We start from the raw sequence: 24,330 nt of genomic DNA on the forward strand, positions 1-24,330 counted from the left end.
CCTGAAGTGGGGCTTGACCTCACCAACCAAACTGTGAGATCATGACCTGAGCCTAAATCAAGGGTCAATCACATAACCAACCAAGCCACCCAGGTGCCCCTAGAAGTTAACATTCTTAAGGGCAGTTTGGTTCCATGAACCAACATTTTAAATGTGTATATCCTTGGGGCACCTAGGTGGCTCAGTTAGTTAAGTGCCCAACTTCGGCTCAGGTCATGATCTCATGGTTGGTGGGTTCAAGCCCTGTGTCGAGCTCTGTGGTAACAGCTCAGAGCCTGAAACCTTCTTTGGATTCTGTGTCTCCCTCTCTCTTTGCCCCTATGCTCTGTCTCTCTCTCTCTCAAAAATAAATAAACATTTTTCAAAAATTTGGGGTGCCTGGGTGGCTCAGTCGGTTAAGCGTCCGACTTCAGCTCAGGTCATGATCTCGCGGTCCGTGAGTTCGAGCCCCGCGTCGGGCTCTGGGCTGATGGCTCAGAGCCTGGAGCCTGCTTCGATTCTGTGTCTCCCTCTCTCTCTGCCCCTCCCCCATTCATGCTATGTCTCTCTCTGTCCCCAAAATAAACATTAAAAAAAAAATTAAAAAAAAATTTAATAAATGTGTATATCCTTTAAATCAGCCATTCTATTTCTTAGAATTCATCCTAAGAAGGTAAGTAGACAAGTGTACAAAGATTATGTACAGGGTGTTTATCACAGAATGCACATAATGACATAAATCCTGCAAAGAAGGCTCCTGGCTGGCTCAGTCGAGAGCGACACATGATCTTGAGGTCGTGAGTTGAAGCCCCATGCTGGATGCAGAGATTACTAAAAAAACTGCAAATAAAAAGCCCAACAGGGGTGCCTAGGTGGCTCAGTCAGTTAAATGTCTGACTTTGGCTCAGGTCGTGAGCTGGCAGTTTGTGAGTTTGAGCCCCACGCTGGGCTCTGTGCTAATAGCTCAGAGCCTGAAGCCTGCTTCAGATTCTGTGTTGCCCCCTCTCTGCCCCTCCCCTGTTCACATTCTGTCTCTCTCTCTCTCAAAAATAAATAAACATTAAAACAATTTTAAAAAAGCCCAACAAAGGGGAGCTTGGGTGGCTCAGTCAGCTCAGTGTCTGACTCTTGATATTGGCTCAGATCACCTCACCACTTGTGAGATTGAGCCCGCCATAGATCTCTGCATGACAGCATGGAACCTGTTGGGATTTTCTCTCTCCTCTCTCTCTGCCCCTTCCTTGCTCGCACATTCATGTGTGCGCTCTCTCAAAATAAAGTAAACTTAAAAAAAAAAAAAGACCCAACAAGTACACCAAAAGTCCAACAAATTCATTCATTCAACAAATATTTATCAAGTACCAATTGTGTACCAGGAACTGTTTCAAGCAACAGCTACAGAGCAGTGAATAAAAAAAGAAAAAAAAATCTGTCTTCATGGAGCTTACATTCTAATGGAGGGTGGTGGGCAATAATAAATAAGAAAAGTATGTACCAAATGGTGATGAACGCTATAGACAAAAATAAGGGAGAGAAGGGAGAAAGGAAAGAAAGGGGGTTTGCTACAATTTTAAGTAAGGGGGTCAGGGAAGGGCCCATTGATAACAAATGAGATAGACATATTCAATACTGAAGAATAAAATGCATTATGGTACATCCATCCAACAAAATATAATTTAGCGGGGCACTTGGGTGACTCAGTTGGTTAAGCGTCCAACTTCGCTCAGGCCATCATCTCAAGATTCATGAATTCGTGCCCCATATCAGGCTCTCCGCTGTCAGCACAGAGCCCACTTCGGATCCTCTCTTCCCCCTGCCATGCCCCTCCCACACATGGGCCTGCCTGCCCTCCCTCTCTCTCTCTCTCACAAAAATAAACTTAATTTAAAAAATAGAAATATAATTTAGCCATTTATTCTATATTTATTTACATGATAAAGTGTCTATAACAAATTATAAAATGACTCTTACCACACACACACAAAAATAGGTAACTATGTCAGGCGATAACCATATTGTGATAATCATTTGTCAATTATATCTCAATAAAGCTGGAGAAAAAATGAAAGAAAAATTACAAAACAGTGTAAGTAAGAAAAACAGTATTAAGGTATGATTCCACTGACATGAAATTACATGTGCATACACACTTATGCTTTAAAAAGGAGAAGAAAAACAACACAGAAAGAACATGATAATACTAAGCAGGGGTCCAGGCTGAGTGCCAGACAAGTGGTACCAGTAGCCTTTATTTATTCTCCCCACTCACTCACTTCCTCCTCACACCTACACTTCGTTCCAGAAAAGATTTAAGGACCACAAATCCACCTACCCCCCACAAGTTATTTAACTCTCCCCTTCCTTCCTCATCCTTTTCCCTCTCCTTTCCAGAAGCCAGGTCAGTGACAGGGGGAAAAGGATAAAAGCTTAAGATCAAGGCAAGTTGATGGAGCCTAAGAAGGATGAAGGGACACCCCCATACATCTGGATGGAATTCCTTATTTCAGCATGTAGGTGGTGATTCAGAGGACTGAGAGATCCTGGGAGGCACACTTCCTTCCTACAGATCTATAAGATCTGAAGCAAAGCTATCTGGGATTCAGATTTCCTATTTCATCTCCTACTAAATCCCAAATGCCTTGCAGGGCAGCCAGGAGTAAACCTGACTCTCACAGCAGGCCAGAGCTCTGCCCCTGGCACACAAGTATGTACACCTTCCTACAAGCAGAAAATTACAAAGAGTTGAGCCCATTTTGCTCCCTATTTTATCCCTTCCTCCATGTCTGCACCCAATAAGCTATCCTGGCTAAGTTAAACTCATGTTCAACCCCCATACATTCACCACCTTGCATGACCATCCTAGAGATTCGCAGTCTTCCCCACTAAGATTCTCAAGCCTAATGTACCCACCAAGAAAGTTGCCCAAGGTAACATTTTCAGTCTGGGGTAAGATTTTGAGTAATCTGGTGGACAGGGTCCAGATATATATGCTCTCAGATATGTGGAAATCAATTACGCTTCTTGCCTAAGCATAAAGCCACCAACAAGGAATCAGCAAGTTCCCAAAGGTGGAATCCATGTTGCTATCTCCTATTTAGCCTGAGGGTAGGAGGCACAGGAGTAGAGTTAAGGGACCTGGGGAAAGACTTAACAGTTTCAAAATATTTCTCACATACTCTCTGTCACCTGTTGGAAACCTACAGTGTGCAAAAGGCCCTGTGTTAAATGCTTTCATATACTATCACCAAAAATGACAAATCACTGTAATCAAACATTCATTCCTACCATATGCTGCTAAATTTAGGAAGCCAATGATACATACAGGTCCAAGTGGCCCTGCGGACAGTTGAATACCCAGGCTTGAAATTAGGAAGAGGTCAGAAATCTGAGATTCTCCTCAGGCCTGCAACACAGAAGCCTCATTACACACCATGGGGCCACAGCCTTTCATGCCCCATCTAGCTTCTGCTCTTTCCTGGGCTTTCAACAGGGAACATCCCTCCCACACATGCATGCACACATGCACACACATGCATGCACACACACACACACACACACACTTTCATTACCTAATTAAAAACAAAATCTCTTTCACTTCAGTGTCTCTAGGTCTCTTTGGTTTCTTTTAGAGCAAGCAAGGTGGATTGAGTGAGGGCTCTACAGATACATAGGGGTTTGAATCTCAGTTCTAACCACTTTCAAGTTAATCCACCTCTCAGAGCTTTTGGTAAACCAAGGGCAATACCATCTATCTCTTACACAGATAAAATCACCACACAGGGCAAAAAGTCCATTTGAGAGGACCAAAGTGCTAACTCTATTGAACTAGCACTGCCTGGGGAAGTCAAAGACTTGCTGAGAGAAGTGGGAAAGGACAAGAAAAAGTCCGACCAGCTGATGAGAGTCAGGGTGCTTCTGGCAGAGGCAACAACACATACAAAGGATGAGAGTTTGTGCAGAGCCACAAAGAACCCACATGGGTACTGACAAGAAGGTAAGGAGTAATTTAGTCATCAAATACTTCCTGAATGCCTCTAGGCACTGAAAATACAACCTCTAGCAAGAAGGTCCCTACCTTAATGAAAATTATAATCTGGTAGGTGAGAAAGACAAACTATTAAAAAAGCAGTAAGGGGTCTAATGAAAGCAAATGAGGTACTAAGAGAGTAACATGGGGTTGCTTTGTATTGAGTGGCTGTACATTTTGTATAAAGGGGGAGGGGAGAGGGGAACGGAAGGGGCAGAGAGAATCGCAAGCAGGTTCCACACTGTCAGCGCAGAACCCCTTTCAGGGCTGAGATCGTGACCTGAGCTGAAACCAAGAGTCAGATACTTAACCAACTGAGCCACATAGTACCCCTATTTATTTTTTATATTTTTAAAATGTTTATTTTTATTTATTTTGAGAGAGAGAGACAGAAAACAAGCAGGGGAGAAACACAGAGAGAGAGAAAGAGACAGAATCCCAAGCAGGCTCCACACTGTTAGCACAGAGCCTGATGTGGGGCATGAACCCACAAACTGCAAGATCATGACCTGAGCTGAAATCAAAAGTCAGATGCCACTGAACCATGCAGGCACCCTTATTTTTTATAAGTAATCTCTACACCCATTGTGGGGCTCAAACTCATGACCCCGAGATCAAGAATCACATGGTCTTCCAACTCAACCAGCCAGGTGCCCCCAGGAATTTGCATTTTTTTTAGTAGGCTTCACACCCAGAGCTGAGGTCAAGACTTGAGCTGAGATTAAGAGTCAGACGCTTAACTGAATGAGCCACCCAGGTACCCCAGAAATTTGCATTTTATTTATTTATTTTTAATGGTTATTTATTTTTGAGAGACAGAGACAGAGTGCAAGAAGGGGAGGGGCAGAGAGAGAGAGGGAGACACACAATCCGAAGCAGACTCCAGGTTCTGAGCTGTCAGCACAGAGCCTGACATGGGGCTTGAACCCATGAGCCATGAGATCATGACCTGAGCCAAAGTCGGATGCCCAACCAAACCACCCAGGCACCCCGGAATTTGCATTTTAAGTAAGTATACAGCAACCTCCTCCTTTGCCTGCATGGGTAATTCTGATGCATTAAAGCTTCAAAATCATAGCTCTACGAACAGGGCTCATGGAGGAAGGCCCACACTTGAAGCTGACTGGCAATGTCAAAATTAGAGGACTATGTAGAACCAAGAATCAAGCTGGGCATGGAGTAATCTAGAAATAAAAGTCAGAATGGATTATGAAATTTGAAGGTACCAAAGCAGAAAACAGAAGGCAGGCCATCAGAGCATGGGGCTTAAACAACAGAGGAGTCAAAGATGGGGAGCATTCCTGTGGGAATCACTAAGAGTGGCCATGATCTCTGGCCCTCTTAGGTTGGTTTTCCCAGCAGAGCCCTAGGAGGGGAATACAGATACCTTGCCTCACACAGGCAAGGTGACTGGGCCTTAGACTGCCCAGGATGTGCACATAATCACTCCATCCAACCTTCAAAAGAGAATATATCCCTCTTTAGTAAGTACTGCTCCTATCCCCGTGATTCTCCCCAGGTACCCACCATGATGCCAGCTACTGGTCAGTCTGTAGAAGACTTCCAGGCCACACAGAAAAACATACAGAATGCCTCTAAGGGCTAATGACTGGCACCAATCACCAAGATTCTCTATTTGGCATATATTAGACCACACTAACACTGCCATACATTCAAAGACCATTCCAGGTCAGAAACTTTGAAGCCCACTGCCTATACAGCTTCAAACCTCACATCTATGCACACCCAGCCAGTCTTCCACTACTACTATGCCTCACCAACAGAATCTATACTCCCATGTCCTTCCCCACAATTCAGACAGAAATTCCACAGATTCAGGCTAGGCAGAGTCCTGAATTCCTGAGACTGCTGAAGCCAGTTCCTATGCATGGTTTGGTAGGAGGAGATACAGCCTGAAAGAGTGATCATTCTATGTAAAGGGAATATCCTCAGCCTACCTAAAGAGAGCACCAAGATTGCTACATGCTTCTGTACAGGAAACTTTTTTTGAAAATTAGCTAGTTAAACTTAGTGTATTTAAAAGGAGGGAGGAGCTCCTGGGTGGCTCAGTCAGTTAAGCACCTGACTCGATTTCCGCTCAGGTCACGTTTTCACAGTTCGTAAGTTTCAGCCCTGCACCGGGCTCCATACTAACAGTGTGGAGCCTGCTTGGGATTCTCTCTCTCCCCCCCCCCCCCTCTGCCCCTCCCCCACTCATGCTTGCCTTCTCTCGCTCTCTCTCAAAATAAATAAACTTAAAAAAATAAAAAAATAAAAGGAGGGGAAGTCAGCTCTTCAGAGCAGAAACTGAAGTGTGGAGAAAGGTACATGGTTGGATTTCTGAGGATTTCACATTCAGGTAATTAACTTATAAAATACAAACTAATGTGAAATCTAGCTCAAACCTTTATATGTCAACTACCTGATTCTTCTTTTAATCCAAAAGCTGGTTCCACACTAAAGAGGTGAGAATGCCAAAAGATGATTTACGTAATCCCCAAGATTATTTATGGCCTTAATCTTGAATTGCTTGCCCTGTCCTTTCTTACACTCCACCCACCATCCTGATTCTCTAAGTTTCTGACTTAATGATTCAGCTTCCTGTTTCATCTTTGCCTCACCTTATCCCTAAGGCCTTTTGTTTCTTTCCTTGCTGAGGATTGCATTCCACTCTCAGTTATTCTGCCATCAGCCACTCAAGAGTAAATAATCTGCCTACCCAGATCCCCAACTTTTATCCTCAGCACTCATGCTCCCTTCCATGGGCAAGTTCTCTGCCAGACCTACCCTGATTTTGTGAATATATCTGAGAGAGAGACAAGTGTATTAGAAGATTCATCTCAAGCATGTTAGATGGCTCATTCAAGAAAATACTGGAATCACCGAAGATGGAATAAGGAGAATGACAATGAGGTAGGGCCAAATGACTAGACCTTACTCTGACATTCTAAGGCACACTTCTTAGCCCTCAAGTACTACTCTGGGTACTCCTACCCAGCACCTCATCTCAAGAGACGCTTCCAGCCCACAGCAGTAGCACTAAGAATACACAGTAAGCAAGACCTAGGCTTTTGCCCAACAAAACTTACCATCTAGTAAGGGAGACAAATAATTACAGTATGTATAATTAAAGGTAATGCACGTGGAGCTGGAAGACTAAGGACAGTCATGGGGCACCGGGGTGGCTCAGTTAAGTGTACAAATCTTGATTTCAACTTAGGTCATGATTTCATGGTTCATGGGATCAAGCCCTGCATCAGGCTCTGCACTGACACACAGTAGAGCCTGCTTGAGATTCTCTATCCCTCTCTTTCAAAATAAACAAACATTAAAAAAAAAAAAAGACAGGTGAAGTTACACCTAAGCTGAAACTTGAAGGATGAATAGGAGATACCCAGGCAGTGGCAGAGCACTTGAGGAAAAGTGATCCTTTTTTCTTTTTTAAAGTTTATGTACTTTGAGAAGAAGCAACTGTGAGCAGGTGAGGGGCAGAGAGAGAATCAGAAGCAAGCTCTGAGCACTGTCAGCGTGGAGCCCAACATGAGCTTGACTTCACAAACCAAGAGATCATGACCTGAGCTGAAATCAAAACTGTCACTTAACCTGAGCCACTTGGGCACCCTGAGGAAAAGTGTTCTAAGTAAAGGGAACATAATATAAAAAATTCTTGCAGCAAGAAAACACATCTGAAGAGATGGGGGGGTAGGCAAGCCAAAGTAGAAGGTGTTCTGAAGCAAATGATGCTGGAGAGACCAAAAAGGGACTCCTGAGACATGCGAAGTTGTTTTGTAATTCATTTAACAAGTATTCACTGAGTGCCTACAATGTGCCAGGCATTGTTCTAGGCATTAGGAAGAGAATAACGAATAAAACAAACAATACCCTCATTCTCAAAAAATTCTTTTTTTTTTTTTAATATAAATTTATTGTCAAGTTAGCTAACATACAGTGCATACAGTGTATTCTTGGCTTCAGGAGTAGATTCCCATGATCCACCACTTACATACAACACCCAGTTCTTATCCCAACAAGTGTCCTCCTCAATGCCCATCACCCATTTTCCCTGTTCCACCAACCCCACACCCCCATCAACCCTCAGTTTGTTCTCTGTATTGAAGAGTCTCTTATGAAATGCCTTCCTCTCTGTAACTGTTTTTTTTTTCTTCCCTTCCCCCATGGTCTTCTGTTAAATTTCTCAAATTCCACATATGAGTGAAAACATGTATCTTTCTCAGAGAATTTAATTCTAATTGAAGGAGACTAGGGATGCCTGGCTGGCTCAGTTGGTAAAACATGCAACTCTTGATCTCAGGGTCATGAGCTCAAGTCCCATACTGGGTGTGGAGCCTACTTTAAAAAAAATTTAAATAAAAAAAATTAATTGAAGTAGATTATAAACAAATACATGAATAAGACAGAAAAATAACGTATTAATAAGTGTTATGCAAAGATTAAAAAAGGTGATGTGATAGAAAGAATAGGTATGGCTACTTTGGAATAATTAGGTGGTCAGGGGAAGGCCCCTCTGAGAAGATGACATTTAGAAACAGGTATATCGAAACAACAAACAAACAAAAAAACAAACAACCATGCAAAGACCAAGGAAAAAGCATCCAGATGGGGGTGACAGTACATGTAAAAGCCCAATGGCAAAATCACCGAAGTTTTTTTAAGCAGGAAAGTTAGACCATGATCATTTGTATATATTATAAAGATCACTCTGGCTACAATGTGCAGAATGGAACAGAGGTAGGGAAGGATAAAATCAAGACTGGAGGTAGATATGAGAATGGATTATGTACACTAAGATGAGACGACCCCAACAACAACGGTGACGATGATGATGACAATAATCAATATTCACATAGCACTTACTGGGTGCCAATCTATTGTTCTAAGCATTTTATGTGTGTTAATTTATTTAGTACTCACAAATACTCTATTTTATAAATCAGAAAACTAAGGGACAAAGTACCCGCAATGAAGAAGGAAAGAAAGCAACTGGATCCAAGAAATAATGGGGAGGAAAAGTCCTAGTGACAGGCTGGTTGCTGGCTGTACGAGGGGAAGGGAATGACTACCAGGCTTTGGGCCTATCAAGAGTGTGCTACTTACATGTGATGAGGACAATGGATGACGAGCAAGTGGGGAAGAGCAGGAGGCTGCATTTTGCCGAGTGTGCAAAACATCCTTGTGATGTTGTCCACATGAGCAGTTGGATACTGTGGTTCATAGAAAGATCTGGGCATCATCCATGTGTAGATGGTTAAGTGGAGCTGTCAGAGAAGTTGAGATCACCTAGGAAGAGTATGAGGAAAAAGAAAAAAGAAGCCCTAGGAAAGAATGCTAACATTTAAAACACAACAAGAATCATTTATAGCATCAAAATGGAAATACCTTAATGTCTCTCAATAGGAAAGTAGCTATACACAGTGTATCTATTATACAAAAAACTATACAGTAGCCAAAATAAAGGAGAAGTTATCTTTATGTATCAACATGAAATATTATCAAGGTACATTACTGAATCAAAGAAATACTGAAAATACGTAAAATGTGACCCCATTTGTATAAACACAAAAATAACTCTTTTTTTCTGGGTTCATACACATGTATGTAAACACAAAGAAAAAAGTCTGGAAACTACATTTCAAACACTAACAAGGTTACCACCTTTGAGGAATACAAAAATAAGTGAAATGAGAATGGGAGGAGAACAAGAGAATTCAAAATGTCTACCGATTTTCATTTTTTTTAGATTACTATATTCCCTATAAAATTAAAGATCAATTTTTCAAAAATAATGGGGATCTCAGGGTGCCTGTCTGGCTCAGTCAGTAGAGCAGGTGACTCTTTTTTTGTTCTGTTTTGTTTTGTTTTAAAGAGAGAAAGGGACAGCGTGCGCAGCAGGGGAGAGGAGCAGAGAGAGAGCATGTGACTCTTGATCTCAGGGTTGTGAGTTTGAGCCCCACACTGGGCATAGAGCTTACTTAAAAACAATAATCATGGGAATCTCTGTTATCTTCCCCTCAATTTTTCTGTGAACCTAAAACTGTTATAAAAAAAAAAACTTAATTTGTAAAAATTTTTTTATTTTTATTTATTTTGAGAGAGCACAGGTGTGCAGAAGTGGGAGAGGGGAAGAAAGAGAGGGAGACAAGGAGACAGAGAATCCCAAGCAGGCTCTGCACTGTCAGCATGAAGCCTGACGCAGGGCTCAAATCAACAAACTGCGAGCTCACGACCCAAGCTGAAATCAAGAGTCCGACATCCAACTGACTGAGCCACCCAGGCGCCCCTTAATTTTTTTTTCAAATGAGCAGAAGAGGGAACCTACAAAGGATGTCCTTTGCTTCAGATGCTAAATTTTCTCTGTCCCTTCCACCCCAGATGGCTCTGGTGTTCAGATCTTACAGTTTCCCATCTGCCCACATCTGAGATGTTAACACCAAGCTCCCTAATTCCACCGTCTACCCTGAGTCACTAGACCCAGGCCAAACCTGACCACCAATCCCCTAGCCTGGGCCAGAGTCCCAGGAGGAGAGGTCAAACACTAAAATTTTAAACAAACATGGGAGAATGAGGGGCACCTGACTGGCTAAGTCAGTAGAGCATATAACTCTTGATTTGGGGGTTGTGAGTTTGAGCCCCATGTTGAATACAGATGCTAACTGTATTCAAGGACAAGGATCAGGTAACCTTGCTGGCCAGCAGAAGTCTCAAAGGGTTGGAAAAGTATTTGAAAGTCTGGAAGCAGTTTTGCAGTGCTGAGGGATGTGGCTGGGGGACAGTCAGGTAAAATCAGGGGGAAGTGGTATGGGGTGAGTTACAGAAAGAGCCAGTACCACTTATAAAGATTCCAAGCAAAGTGCTATAGCATCATGGAAACTAGTTTCACAACAAAGGGAAAAGGGCAAGCTAAATTCTGTGAAGGGGTTGGGGCAGGGCATGTGTGTCTAGGGGTATCTAGAGGAGACACTTCACATCAAAGCAGCAATTCCAGGAGGCACAGTATAAACATTTAGAAGCTGGAACAGCAGAAAGAGGCCAAGGACTTGGCTCCTTCCTGAAAAGAATGGAGGTTCTAAAAATGAGGAGAAAAGACACTGAAATAAAACAATGTCTTTCCTTCTGTAGTAACCCAAGGCAGAGAGATCATGGCAGATCTCTGGTGACTGTACTCTTAAGTTTCAAGTGTCTGAGGATGAAAGACAACATATTTGGTCTACATGTTTTCCTGGTTACCCAAAGAAATGGCACTACCTGGGCCCTACCCAACAGGTGATTCACCATCAATTAGTCTATATCACAGCCTGCTGAGCCTTACACTTCACACAGTCACATACCAGACTCTAGAAAAAAAACAACCTGGTATGAGCTGTCAAAGTTCTCTCAGTACCTGACCTCACCCGGTGGGGTAGGTTTCATTTCAAAACTGAAAGGGACTGAGGGCTGGGGAAATCCAAAGATCAACAGAGCCAAGGACAGGTGGTTCCCAGCAGAAAAGGGTCCCAGGCTGGAACTCAAAACAGAAACCAGACCACTGATAAGACACAATTTATGATGTCTGTCTCCAAGCCTTCAGATACTCATATGTTTTCCAATATTTACAATAGGGCATGACCATACTTACCCAACTCCTGACAACTAAGTATCTAGTTATCCAAGTGTTCAATAAACTTCCCGGCTTTATCAAGTCTTTCTCCCTTGCAAAACTAGCTTTATTAAGTTTTAGCGCTCTGGGTTAACTCCAGTAACTGGGATACCTTGTGAATTTTATAGTTCTTCAAATGGGTCACATTTTTATTTATTTATTTTGAGAAAGTCTCAGAGAGAGAGAGCTTGCAAGCATGAGTGGGGAGGGGAAGAAAGAAGGAGAAAAAGGAAGAATCCCAAGCAGGCTCCACACCATCATTGCAGAGCCAGAAACATGGCTCAAACCCACAAAATGTGAGATCATGACCTAAATTGAGATCAAGAGTCAGATACTTAACCAACTGAGCCACCCAGGAGCCCCCAAATGGGCCACATTTTAATCATAATTAATTTTATCATCTCTTTGTCCTTCTTCATGTCCCCACAGACCCTCAGCAAAATTGGTGTCTCACTAAAAAATTTCCCAAGTTTTTCATGTTGGCCCTCTCAACAGAGCAATATTCAGTACAATGAAAATATAGGTCATCAAAGAAGTCAAGTTATTTGCTTGAAGTTCATTTTTAACTAGCTGAGTGACCTTGAGTAAGTCACCTTTCTGGACAGTTTCTTCTTCTGTGAAGGTTGGAAACAGATGGAAACTTCCTTGAGTTAAGAAAAGACTTAAGTTTTTAGATCTAAAAAAGGTTAACAAGGGGCAAGCAGAGTTACTTTAAAAAGAAACACACCCAAAGCATATCATGATGAAATCTAAGCATGAAGAAAAAAATTTACAAACTTCCAAAGAGAAAGGACAGGTAATTACTTACAAGGAAAAATAATCCTATTGGCACTGGACTTCACATCTGTATCACTTGAAACTGAAGACAGAAGAAAGCTGCATGTAGACTTCGTAGTGGCTAGAACTACTATTTGAGAATCCTAAACCAAGCCAAGACATCATTCCTACATTATGGTAAAATACAGGAGCACCTGGCTGGCTCAGTTGGTAGAACATGAGACTTTTGATCTCAGGGCTATAAGTTTGAGCCCCAGGTTGGGTAGAGATTACTTAAAAATAAAACCTTTGAAATATACATATACATAATTGGGCACAAAAGAACCTTGAAAGTACCACCCAGGCCCCTTTTCTAAGATCACTCAGAGAAAGAAGTACCCTATTCAAATTAATATTTAAAATTGGAATAAAGCTGGGAAAGACAAAGTATACACAAGACATGTTTCCCCTCCCCCCATCCCCAAAAGACCTTTTAATAAGGTTGTACCAAATGACTTCTGATGGCCTTTCCAACTACAATCTAAAACTATCCTGTATACAACTGCCCCTGGAAGTCTGGGTTTGTGAGTTGTTCATCACCTAGTGGCCTGATGAAGTAAATGCAATTTTGTCAAATGCCCGGATAAACTTCCAGCCATTTTGTGAGCTCTAACAGTGTGTACAGGGCAACAGTCTAATGGACATTAGATTACAAGAGTAGGAAACTGCAAACCCTTCAGACTCATATACTATTGTAGAGACTCAGCTCACCATTTATTCGTTCTCCAAAGATGTGGAAAGAGCCCATACTTTGTGCCTAACCATAAGAAGTGAAGCACAGATCTGTTGCAAGGCTGCACTTGCAAAGCAATAAAAAATAGAGACTGCTTTGTGCAGACCAATCCAAACTGAAAGCAAGTTTAGATGCTATGAGAAAACTACAAATGACTTATAAATAGGAAAAGGGTCTTCAAACATTAACAAGATTGGCATATGGAAGATGGATCATGATTATCCTAAATGGTTCCAGAAGACAGGCCTAAAACTGGTAAGTCATCTCAATTAGATTTAATTTCAAAACAAGAAATAGGGGCGCCTGGGTGGCGCAGTCGGTTAAGCATCCGACTTCAGCCAGGTCACGATCTCGCGGTCTGTGAGTTCGAGCCCCGCGTCGGGCTCTGGGCTGATGGCTCAGAGCCTGGAGCCTGTTTCCGATTCTGTATCTCCCTCTCTCTCTGCCCCTCCCCCGTTCATGCTCTGTCTCTCTCTGTCCCCCCAAAAAATAAATAAACGTTGAAAAAAAAATTTAAATCAAAACAAGAAATAATCTCTTACCCAAGAGAACAAGTCACATATAATGGGATTCCTCAAGAAGTAATGAGCTAGTGGGGCGCCTGGGTGGCGCAGTCGGTTAAGCGTCCGACTTCAGCCAGGTCACGATCTCGCAGTCCGTGAATTCGAGCCCCGCGTCAGGCTCTGGGCTGATGGCTCAGAGCCTGGAGCCTGTTTCCGATTCTGTGTCTCCCTCTCTCTCTGCCCCTCCCCCGTTCATGCTCTGTCTCTCTCTGTCCCAAAAATAAATAAATGTTGAAAAAAAAAAAAAAAAAAGAAGTAATGAGCTAGCTCCCCAGCAATGGAAGTATTCAAAAAGAACTTGGGTGATCATCTGTCAGGGGGATGATGGAAAGCATTCCTGTAACCAGATGGCAGACAGTAGGCAAGGAGATTGACTATGGTAAAGGCTCTTTCCAACTCCCAGGAGTCTACTATTCTAAAGAAAACAAAAACAGGGGCACTTGGGTAGCTCAGCTGGTTAAGTGTCCAATTTGATTTCGGCTCAGGTCATGATCTCACAGTTCATGAGTTCAAGCCCCACAATGGGATTCTCTCTCTACCCTCTCACTCTACCCCTATCCTGCTCACACTCTCTACCAAAATAAATAAACTTAAAAAAAAAAAAAACTTTTTAAAGAAAAAACAAAACAAAACACCACCAATAAATAAAGAGTCCTCCCTTTGCTTTTTTTTTTTTTTTTGTTCCTACCAGGCAGTACAACATAGTGGGTTGAATACCACTTTCCACTTGAGTAACTATGGACAAATTAGTTAACTCTATTTGCCTCACTTTCATTAACTGTAAATTTAGAATAGTACTTACCTCATAAGATTACAATAAAGATTTAAATAACAAACTCCTGTTAAATACTAATATATAGAAGTGTATCAAACTGGGAGCATGAAAAGGAAAGGTAGCTGGGGGGGGGGGGGGGTGGAAAGTGAAACCTAAATGTGCTGCTTGTTTTACTTATCTGTAGCCAACTCTTAACCAAAGCATTCCTGACTGTTGCTGGCCAGAGGCTAGGTTCCCTAGGCAACCACCCTCAAAAAAGAGCCCAGACCTACCTTCTTCAGGAAAGCAATGTTCTCTGTCCTGAAATCTGGCATCTTCCCTTACACAAAGCAGACTCCCTAAAACCTCACAAATACCACCACTCCAAAATCAAGGAGTTGAGCAGGTGTTATTCTCCTCACTTCATATGGTCAATCAGAATATTAAGAGTTAGAAGGGATCTCAGAGACCATCTAGAGTGACCCTTTTGTTTAATGAATGAGGACAATGAGGCTAAGAAAAGTGAAGTCCTGGATGTGGCAAGTTGGTGACAAGGTTAGGACAAGATCACAGGCCTCCTTATTTCTAGCCCACTAGTCAAAATCTTCCCATTTTTCACATGGGAAAAATAGGACTGGACCTACTAAGCCACCTACCATATACTATATACTTTACACAGGAAAGAATAGAAACAATAGAGTGTAGAGATCAAGAATGTGGACTCTAGAGTCAGACTGTGTATTCAAATCCCAGCTCCACCACACACACTATGTGAGTTTAAGCAAGTTTCCTAATCTCTCTGTTTCTATAAAATAGGGTTAGGAGTGACTACCTCATTCGGTTACATTAAGGACTAGATGAGATAATCTATGTCAAATGCATGGCACATAAAGTGCTCAATGTAGGGGCTCCTGGCTGGCCCAGTTGGGAGGGGATGCAACTTTTGATCTCGGGGTTGTGAGTTCGAGCTCCATGTTGGGTGCAGAGATTACTTAAAAATAAAATATTTACTGGGTGCCTGGGTGGCTCAGTCAATTGAGCACCCAACTCTTGGTTTTGGCTCCGGTCATGATCCCAGGGTTATGGGACTGAGCCCCGAGTTGGGCTGTGTACTGAGCGTGGAGTCTCTGAGATTCTCTCTCTCTGTCTGCTCCCTTCCCTGACCCGCACAAAAGAAAGAAAGAGAGAGAGAGAGAGAGAGAGAGAGAGAGAGAGAGAGAGAGAAAGAATTTTTAAAATAAATGAATAAAATAAAAAATAAAGTGCTTGATATATACACCGCTCAGCTTCTCATCATTACCAGTTGTATAAGGAGTAACAATCATAATAACAAAAGATACTAGACAAGCTCCTACTTAGGTCCAAGAGCAGTGGGTAAGATACAGGTGTTTATTCAGCTCCATTTCCTGGCCCCAGCCAGGGAACACTCAACCCCTCAGCAGACCATAAATAACCCATCACTCATTCATTTGTTTGGATCTAGGGAACAATCACTTCAGAGAATAACCAGTACATGCTACGGTGTTAAGAACACAGATAAAGGGGTCCCTGGGTGGCTCAGTTGGTTAAGTGTCTGACTTCAGTTCAGGTCATGATCTCATAGTTCATGAGTTCAAGCCCTGCTTCAGGCTCTGTGCAGAGCCTGAAGCTGCTTCAGATTCTGTGTCTCCCTCTCTCTCTCCCCCTCCCCTGCCCTCACTCTCTCAAAAAATAAATTTAAAATGTTAAAAAAAAAAAAAAAAAGAGCACAAATAAAGCTTCCATAGGTCTGAACCCAAGTGTGACCTTTAGATCTATGCTCACCTCAAGTTGGACAAAATGTGGTTCTTGTCCAGGCTCTCGCCCTCAATCCATAATGGCGGTACAATGTAATGGTTAAGAAACAAGAGCGCTGAATGGGGTGCCTGGCTGGATCAGTCAGTGGCATGCAACTCCTGATCTCAAAGTTGTAAGTTCAAGCCCCATGTGGAGCCTATTTAAGGAAGAAAGGAAGGAAGGAAGGAAGGAAGGAAGGAAGGAAGGAAGAAAGGAAGGAAGGAAGGAAGGAAGGGCAATGGAGTTTGACTTCCCAGGCACAAATTACTGTTCTGTCATTTATATTTGCTGTGTCACTAAGGCAAATTAACTTCCCTCTTTCTAAGCCTCTGTTTCTCCATCTACTTTTATTACAATAAAATTTGGTGAGCACTTTCTATATGCCAAGTACTGTGCTTTACAGGGCTTACATCGTTTAATCGTTACAACCTCATGAAGCAGTTACTATTATTATCTTCATCTTACAGAAGAGGAAGAAGAGGCAGTTTTCTCACTCAAGACCACACAGCTAGTTACTGGCAAAGCTGTGAAGTGAGTATAGAAAGTTTGACCCCAGAGTCTATGCTCTTTACTCTTACACTGCTGTACTTCTCAAGGCACCAGACTTCATGTGGTTGCTATGCTGTTAAAATAAGACAATCTACATAAAGTGCCTGGTTCATCAGTTAGACACTACTATTATTGCTGTTGTTATCATCATCAATCCCTTTGAGCCTCTTCAAATAGTACTTCCTGAACTCCAACTTCACCTAAAAGGAAATGGTTGTTTGCCTACGTAGACACCAGCTCACCACACAGCCTGGGGTGGGGTTCTAGTATTTCACTGCCCTTCTGTAATACAAAAGTAATTACCTGAGTAGAAACACAAGGAAATATTTTCTAAAAACCTGTTACTCTGTAAAAAACAATATATTAATGTATTTTTTTAAATAATCATTTTTTTTTTAACGTTTAACCCTAAAGCCCAAACCCAGGACCCTAACATCTTTGTTTTTAAAAATAAAATCTTTATGGGGCTCCTGGGTGATTCAGTTAAGCAACCAACTCTTGGTTTCGGCTCAGGTCACGATCCCACAGTTTGTGAGATAAAGCCCCACGTCGAGCCCTGTGCTGACAGTGTGGAGCCTGCTTGGGATTTTCTTGTCTCCCTCTCTACTCTTCCCCTGCTCACACTCTCTCTCTCAAAATAAACAAACATTTAAAAATATATATTAAAAAAAATCTTCACTACTCTCGGTAGAAATGAAACATAAGCGTATTAAAAAGTTTTTTGGGGGTTCCTGAGTAGCTCAGCTGGTTAAGCATCTGACTTTGGCTAAGGTCATGATCTCACAGTTTGTGAGTTCGAGCCCCACATTGGGCTCACTGCTGTCAACGCAGAGGCCTCTTCGGATCCTCTGTCTCTCTCTCTCTCTCGGCTCTCTGCCCATCCCAAGCTCACACTCTCTAAATAAATAAACGTAAAGAAAAAAAAATTTTTTTTTCAGTGGCACCTGGGTGGCTCAGTTGGTTAAGCATCTGACTCTTGATTTAGGCTCAGGTCATATTCTCACAGTTTGTGAGTTCAAACCCTGCATCGAGCTCTGTGATGATAGTATAGAGCCTGCTTCGGATTCTCTCTCTCCCTCTCTCTCTGCCCCTCCTCCACTAGCACACACTCTCTCTCCCTCTCTCTCAAAATAAATAAATAAACTTTAGGGACACCTGGGTGGCTCAGTCAGTTAAGTGTCTGACTTCAGCTCAGGTCATGATCTCACCATTCATGGGTTCAAGCCCCACATCAGGCTCTGTGCTGACAACTCAGGGCCTGGAGCCTGCTTCAGATTCTGTCTTCCTCTCTCTGTTCCTCCCCTGCTCTCTCAAAAATAAATAAAAGATTTAAAAAAATTAAATAAACTTTTTAAAAATACTTTATAAAAAAAAGGAAATTCTTCTCTCTTTCCCTTCTCTACTGCCCCACTCTCAAAATCAGTATTTACTCATTTCATCCTCATAAGAAGACAGACTGATGTCGGGGTGCCTGGGTGGTTCAGTCGGTTGGGCGTCTGACTTTAGCTCAGGTCATGTTCTCGCGGTTTGTGAGTTCGAGCCCCACACTGGGTTCTGTGCTGGCAGCTCAGAGCCTGAAGCCTGCTTCGGATTTTGTGTCTCCCTCTCTGTTCCTCCCCCACTCGCATGCTGTCTCTCTGTCTCTCAAAAATAAAGATTAGGGGCGCCTGGGTGGCGCAATCGGTTAAGCATCCGACTTCAGCCAGGTCACGATCTCGCGGTCCGTGAGTTCGAGCCCCGCGTCAGGCTCTGGGCTGATGGCTCAGAGCCTGGAGCCTGTTTCTGATTCTGTGTCTCCCTCTCTCTCTGCCCCTCCCCCGTTCATGCTCTGTCTCTCTCTGTCCCAAAAATAAAATAAACGTTGAAAAAAAAAATAAAATAAAATAAAGATTAAAAAAAAAAATTTTTTTTTTAAAAGAAGAAAGACTGATGTCATTTATCATTATCTCCATTTGACAAGTGCAGAAACTGAGGTTCTGAGAGGTTCAAGACCAAACAGTTAGTACATCGATGACCACAGTTTCTGGAAAAGAACTTTCAGATATGGAGGAAGGTAAAGATAGTAAACTCCTTCACTTATCTTGAAAAAAGTGGCTGTGACAGAGGTTCCTAGAAGATATCTAAAAAGAACAAAGACTGATAGGATTTTAAAGAAGCTCCTGCCCCAAAAAGACAAAACTAAACAGAAATTATAATCCAAAAAGCCAGTAATGCAGTGAGCTATCAGCAATCCTGCCCTCCCAGAACCAGTACAAATTATTGACAAGCCTGATAAAGCAAGACTTCACCTCTGAAGAGATCCATACCCTTGCACACTAGTCCCTACCTCCACCTCCCCAATTCCAAAATGATGTGACACTTTATCTTGTTAGAGAACACAGTACTGTTCAGGTCAAAATAAGCATATTTTAGACTGAGCAACTTGAGGGCAGGAACAATATATTATTTATACATATCTTTCCCTCATTATCTGGTACACAATCCCCTATACATTCAATACGTTTTTGTTTAAAATCTGAATAAATGTATTCATTCAACTGCAATGTGCTAGACAGTATTCTAGGAGATGGCAATATAGCAACAAGCAAAACAAAGTCCTAGTCATCAGGAAATTTACATTCCAGTGGCAGGTGACAAATAATAAACAGACTATAGTAGAGAGAGTCCCCAATACAGTGCTTGGCACATAGTAGGCATCCCTCAATAAATATGTGAAGAATGAATGAATGAATGAATAGTACCTCAAACAGTGATAAGTTCTGTGGAGAAAAATACAGCAGGAAAAGGGAAGAAGGAATGAAGAGGGCAGGAGATGGCTTTTACTTTAAATAGGATGGTCCAGGAATGTTTCACAAACTAGGTGACAAGAGCAGAAACCTGAAGGAGGTAAGGGAGGAGACCATACTGGTAACTGGAAGAAGTATTCCAGGCAAAGAACACCACTAAGAAGTTCAAGGCTTGGCATGCTGGAGCAACTGCAAGGAGACCAATGTGTCCAGAGCACAAGGAGAAAGTGATAAAAGATGAGGTCAGAGCAGCTGGGGGAGCACTGAATATGTTATGTGGCCTCTTAGATCACTGTAAGGACTTTAATTTTTAACATGGGTGGGACCCAGTGAATAGTTTTCAGCAGAGGAGTGGAATGATTTGATATAAACTTAACAAAACGACTCTGGTCACTGTTCAGATTAGACTGAGGGAAGACAATTTAGAAGGCTATTCTAAAAGTAGCAGGGGAGGTGGTGAAAAGTGTTCAAATCCTGGATGTTTTTTAAGGTAGAGCTCATAGGACCTACTAGTAGATTAGATGAAGAGAGCAAGAAAAGGAAGAGAGTCAAGGGAGAGTCCTCCATATGTTCAATACAACTGAAACTAAAATGGGGAAGAATTGGCAGAGGTACATGCTTGAGAAGAGAAGTTCCAGAATTAATTTGCTGAATACGTTAAGCTCAAGAAGCTATTAAATAACCAAGTGGAGATGATATCTTGTAGGCAGTTGGATATGAGTCTTGAGTTCAAGGGAAGACATCCAAGCTAGTACTATACACTTGAGAGCTGTCAGGGTATAAATGGTATTTGAGGTCTTGAAAGAGAGCACCTAGGGAATGAGTATAAACAGAGAAGGGATGCAAGGACTAATCTGAGTACTCCTTCATTAGAGGCTGAGGAGATAAGGAGGAATCAGCCAAAAGGTGGGGGGGTGAGAAGGAGGGGTTGGTGAGGAAGGGGGAACCAACAGAGCGGCATCCTGGAAGTCAAACGAAACTAATGTGCAAGGAGGGAGTTTCAGGTGCTACAGGGTCAAGAAGATGACTGAGAAATGACCACTGAATCTGTGTGCTATTTTCCAAGCATGTTCTTCCCTACTCTACATATAGTACTTTTTTTTCTTTTACTCCAGGTAAAATCCCAGTATTGTCCAATGAATACACATAAGGTTTTTATTTAATGCAGCTATATCCATGTCCACAACAGATTTTACATAGGGAATAATGTTAAATGCTTTGTCTGGTTGAATTAACTAACAATGTTCCCTAAGTCTTGTTTGTGCTCAGTAGGTGAGATCAGAAAAATGAGCTTTAGGGGCACCTGGGTGGCTCGGTTGGTTAAGCGTCTGACTTTGGATCAGGTCATGATCTTGCGGTTCGTGAGTTCAAGTCCTGTATCCAGCTCTGTGCTAACAGCTCGGAGCCTGGAGCCTGCTTCAGATTCTATGTCTCCCTGTCTCTCTTCTGCCCCTCCCCTGCTCCTGTTCTGTCTCTCTCTGTCTCAAAAATAAATAAACATTAAAAAAAAAAAAAGAGCTTTTTAAATGTATTTCTTTTGTTCTGCCATAAAGTAGCAATTATTCTTGAAATCCTTTCCCTCCCCCCTAACTCAAAGATCCTAACCAACTAAACAAAGACCCTAAACTTCCACACATACACCTCCTTAAAAACAAAGCAGAATACAATCAAATCCAAAAGCTGGATAAGAAAGGGATATGCTGGGGCGCTTGGCTGGCTCAGTCAATGGTGCATGCGACTCTTGATCTCAGGGGTTGTAAGTCTGAGCTCCACATTGGGTACAGAGATTAGTTAAAAATAAAATCCTAAAGAAAAAAAAATGGCGGGGCGGGGGGATATGCTATGCCTTGCACCTTCTTTCCTTTATTGCACAGAAGTTTAATAACCATTTGCTAATTCAAAGACTGTGCTTTATTTACATTTTCTTCTTACAATCTATAGACCAGAAGTACAATTTGTGATAGCTTCATCTTTTACAAAAAAAAAATTTTTAATATTTGAAAGAGAGCGAGCGAGCAAGCAGGGGACAGACAGAGAGACAGGGAGACATAGAATCTGAAGTAGGCTCCAGGCTCTGAGCTGTCGGCACGGAGCATGACACGGGACTTGAACCCACAGACTGTGAGATCATGACCTGAGCAGGAAGTCAGACGCTTAACTAAGCCATCCAGATGTCCCTATGATACCTTCATCTTAAAAGAGAATCCTGCTACAAAATAAGGATTTAGACTTTTTGTGCTCTAGTAAGCATAATCAAGTCTCAATAATGTACACTTCTAAAGCAGTACAACCATCACGAAAAACTGGATCATGCAAACATCCTTCATACCTTCCTGAAGTGGCTTCAACTTCTGAACGGACTGCATACTCTCTGCCTTTGGGCTTTTGCTTCCCTGCCTGGAGTTACTCTTTCCTGCCCTCCACCTTGTAATCTGCCAACTTGGAACTCAGCCTAAATGTCACCTTCGCTAGGCAGTCATTCTGGATCCCCTCCTAGGCTGAATCAAGGGCCTTCTTCTAAGCCCATAGCATCCTCTGCTTACTTATATCCTAATACCTTAACGTATTGTACTGCAAATCTGTTTACTTGTCAGTGTCCCTTTTCAGATCATAAACATCTTGAAGGCAAGAACAGGATCTCATTCATTTTTATATCCTTAGTGTCTGGGACATATCAAGCAATCCATAAGTATTTGCTGACTGGGGTGCCTGGCTGGCTCAGTTGGTAGAGCATGCAACTCTTGATCTTGGGGTAGTGAGTTCAAGCCCCACACTGAGAGTAAAATTAAACTTAAAAATAGTAATAATTGAAAAAAAAATTGCTGACTGAATGAATAGGATAAAATTTGACCTGGAATACTTTAATGTGATTTTTATAGCACATTTTCCTTGATAAACCAATAGGACTAAAGCTAATATTGAAACTATTGGTGTCTAATCACATCCCCAGCTGATAGTAGAAACAAATTTTCCCTACTTGATATCAGAAAAAGAAGATTAAAAAAGAGACATGGTGCTTCAGATCAGTTCATGAGTTCTCATACCAGCTGCTCTTTCTTGGTGCAAGCCTATGCTTCCCACATCACATAAGGAGCAAATGAACCTCGGAATTGTTCTCTTCATATCTGTTCCACTGATCTTGTTTTCTCCTCTTTTCTCTGCCCTTGTCTTTTTCCTTTTCTTATCTTTTTTCCTTCCTCATTTTCTATACTTTACATTTGTACTCTGTTCTCATTTTTCCTTTAATTTTTCTCTGCACTCCATTCTCCATGACTTATTTCAGTCAGAGTAACCCTTGGGAATCCATAGGCATTACTTTCCCCAACCAGGAGAACTTAGACCAAGGATGTTGCTGTATTTCCTGGGCACTTTTGTAAGGCACAACAATATATTTCTTAAGTTTCTGAGAAAACTCAGTATTAACCCCATAACGGCAGCACAGGGTCACCAGTATATGAGATTATTATTATAACTATTGTTCCTATCTACAAAGTGTGTAAGAAATATTTCGTAAGTTATACTTTGTAGTATCCCAGAAAGTGACAGGGTAAATATCCTCTCAATTTACTATAATTTCAAATAAAAGAAAAATGAGAAGCTAAATCTGAAAAAGTAAGAGAAGAAGAAACCATGTTGGTTTTTTGTTTGTTTATTTTTTGCAAAACTGCATGTTGGTAGGGCAAATTTAAAAAGCTGTAGTACATTTGCTGGAAAAGGTAGATTGGGGGGTGGGGGCGGGGGGGGGGGGATGTGGTCCCTGCCTCCACAGCCTCATCAAGGAATAATTCCCACCACTTCCCAAACCCATAAATGTAAACATTAGACAAAAAGAGGAAAGAGCTTTTCTTAAACCAAAAGAATCAGGAACCTAACATAAGTGGACTAGATGCTCTGGGACAGAAAAATAAAGGCTGGATTGAAAGCTTTCTGAGTTAAAGATAAAACTATTCCATGTGTCAAAGTCAGTGCAACTAGCATCAAAAGCCAAGGAGAGAAACAATCCACAACTAGAAGTCAAGAGACCCAGCTCAGGTCCTGACAAGCTGTGTAACCTTGGGCAAGTCACTTCATTCCTCTGATCTATAGATAGCTCTTCCATAAAACAGGCATATTTATACTTTCATGGCAAGGGTGTCTGTGATGATTAGTAAATAATGTGAAATCACTTTAAAACATTTCATAAACATGCCAATGTGAGGTAAAAGGAAGCAAAAATCCCTCCTCTGAATGGAATATAAATCCTGTGGTTCAATTTCCAAAGTCTAAGCCTGACTCACCTTCCCAAACTCATTAAACCCCTTAACTAACCTGCAGTCATTCAAATGGGAGGAGAAGAGTCATGTGTGAGGCTCCAGGGGTGGGGCAGTGACTATTTAGTCAATTGTTCCATATCTCAGTGGCTTCATCTGTAAAATGGGTGGTGTGGAATTCAATCACGTATACACAAGATACTGCAGGTCTGAGGAAGGGAGGGGGAAATTTACCATAAGTAAAATATTTACATAATCCTCCTCCCTCCCAGAGATACCCAAGATCATCAAGTATCATCACTCCCTGGATAGAATTAGAAAAGATCATTTAATCTGTTGTTTTACATGTGGGAAAACCAAAGCCCAGTTTTGAACTGGGTTGCAGACTTCTTAAAGTTAGACAG

The 24,330-nt window shown here is 41.9% G+C and overlaps 1 long non-coding RNA gene across 9 annotated transcripts in view; it reads right to left on the minus strand.

Annotated features, from left to right (window-relative positions):
• Nucleotides 1-24,330, minus strand: part of LOC102901279 — a 66,840-nt gene that overhangs the window by 38,830 nt on the left and 3,680 nt on the right. For all 9 annotated transcript variants that reach the window (XR_006595652.1, XR_890144.4, XR_006595653.1 and 6 more), the window contains exons 3-4: nucleotides 23,985-24,135; nucleotides 9,122-9,304 (exon numbers count right to left, since the gene is read on the minus strand). This is a non-coding gene — a long non-coding RNA (uncharacterized LOC102901279). The remainder of the gene's footprint in view (nucleotides 1-9,121; nucleotides 9,305-23,984; nucleotides 24,136-24,330) is intronic.

Source organism: Felis catus, chromosome A3, assembly GCF_018350175.1.
Source record: "Felis catus isolate Fca126 chromosome A3, F.catus_Fca126_mat1.0, whole genome shotgun sequence".
Lineage (NCBI taxonomy): Eukaryota > Metazoa > Chordata > Mammalia > Carnivora > Felidae > Felis > Felis catus.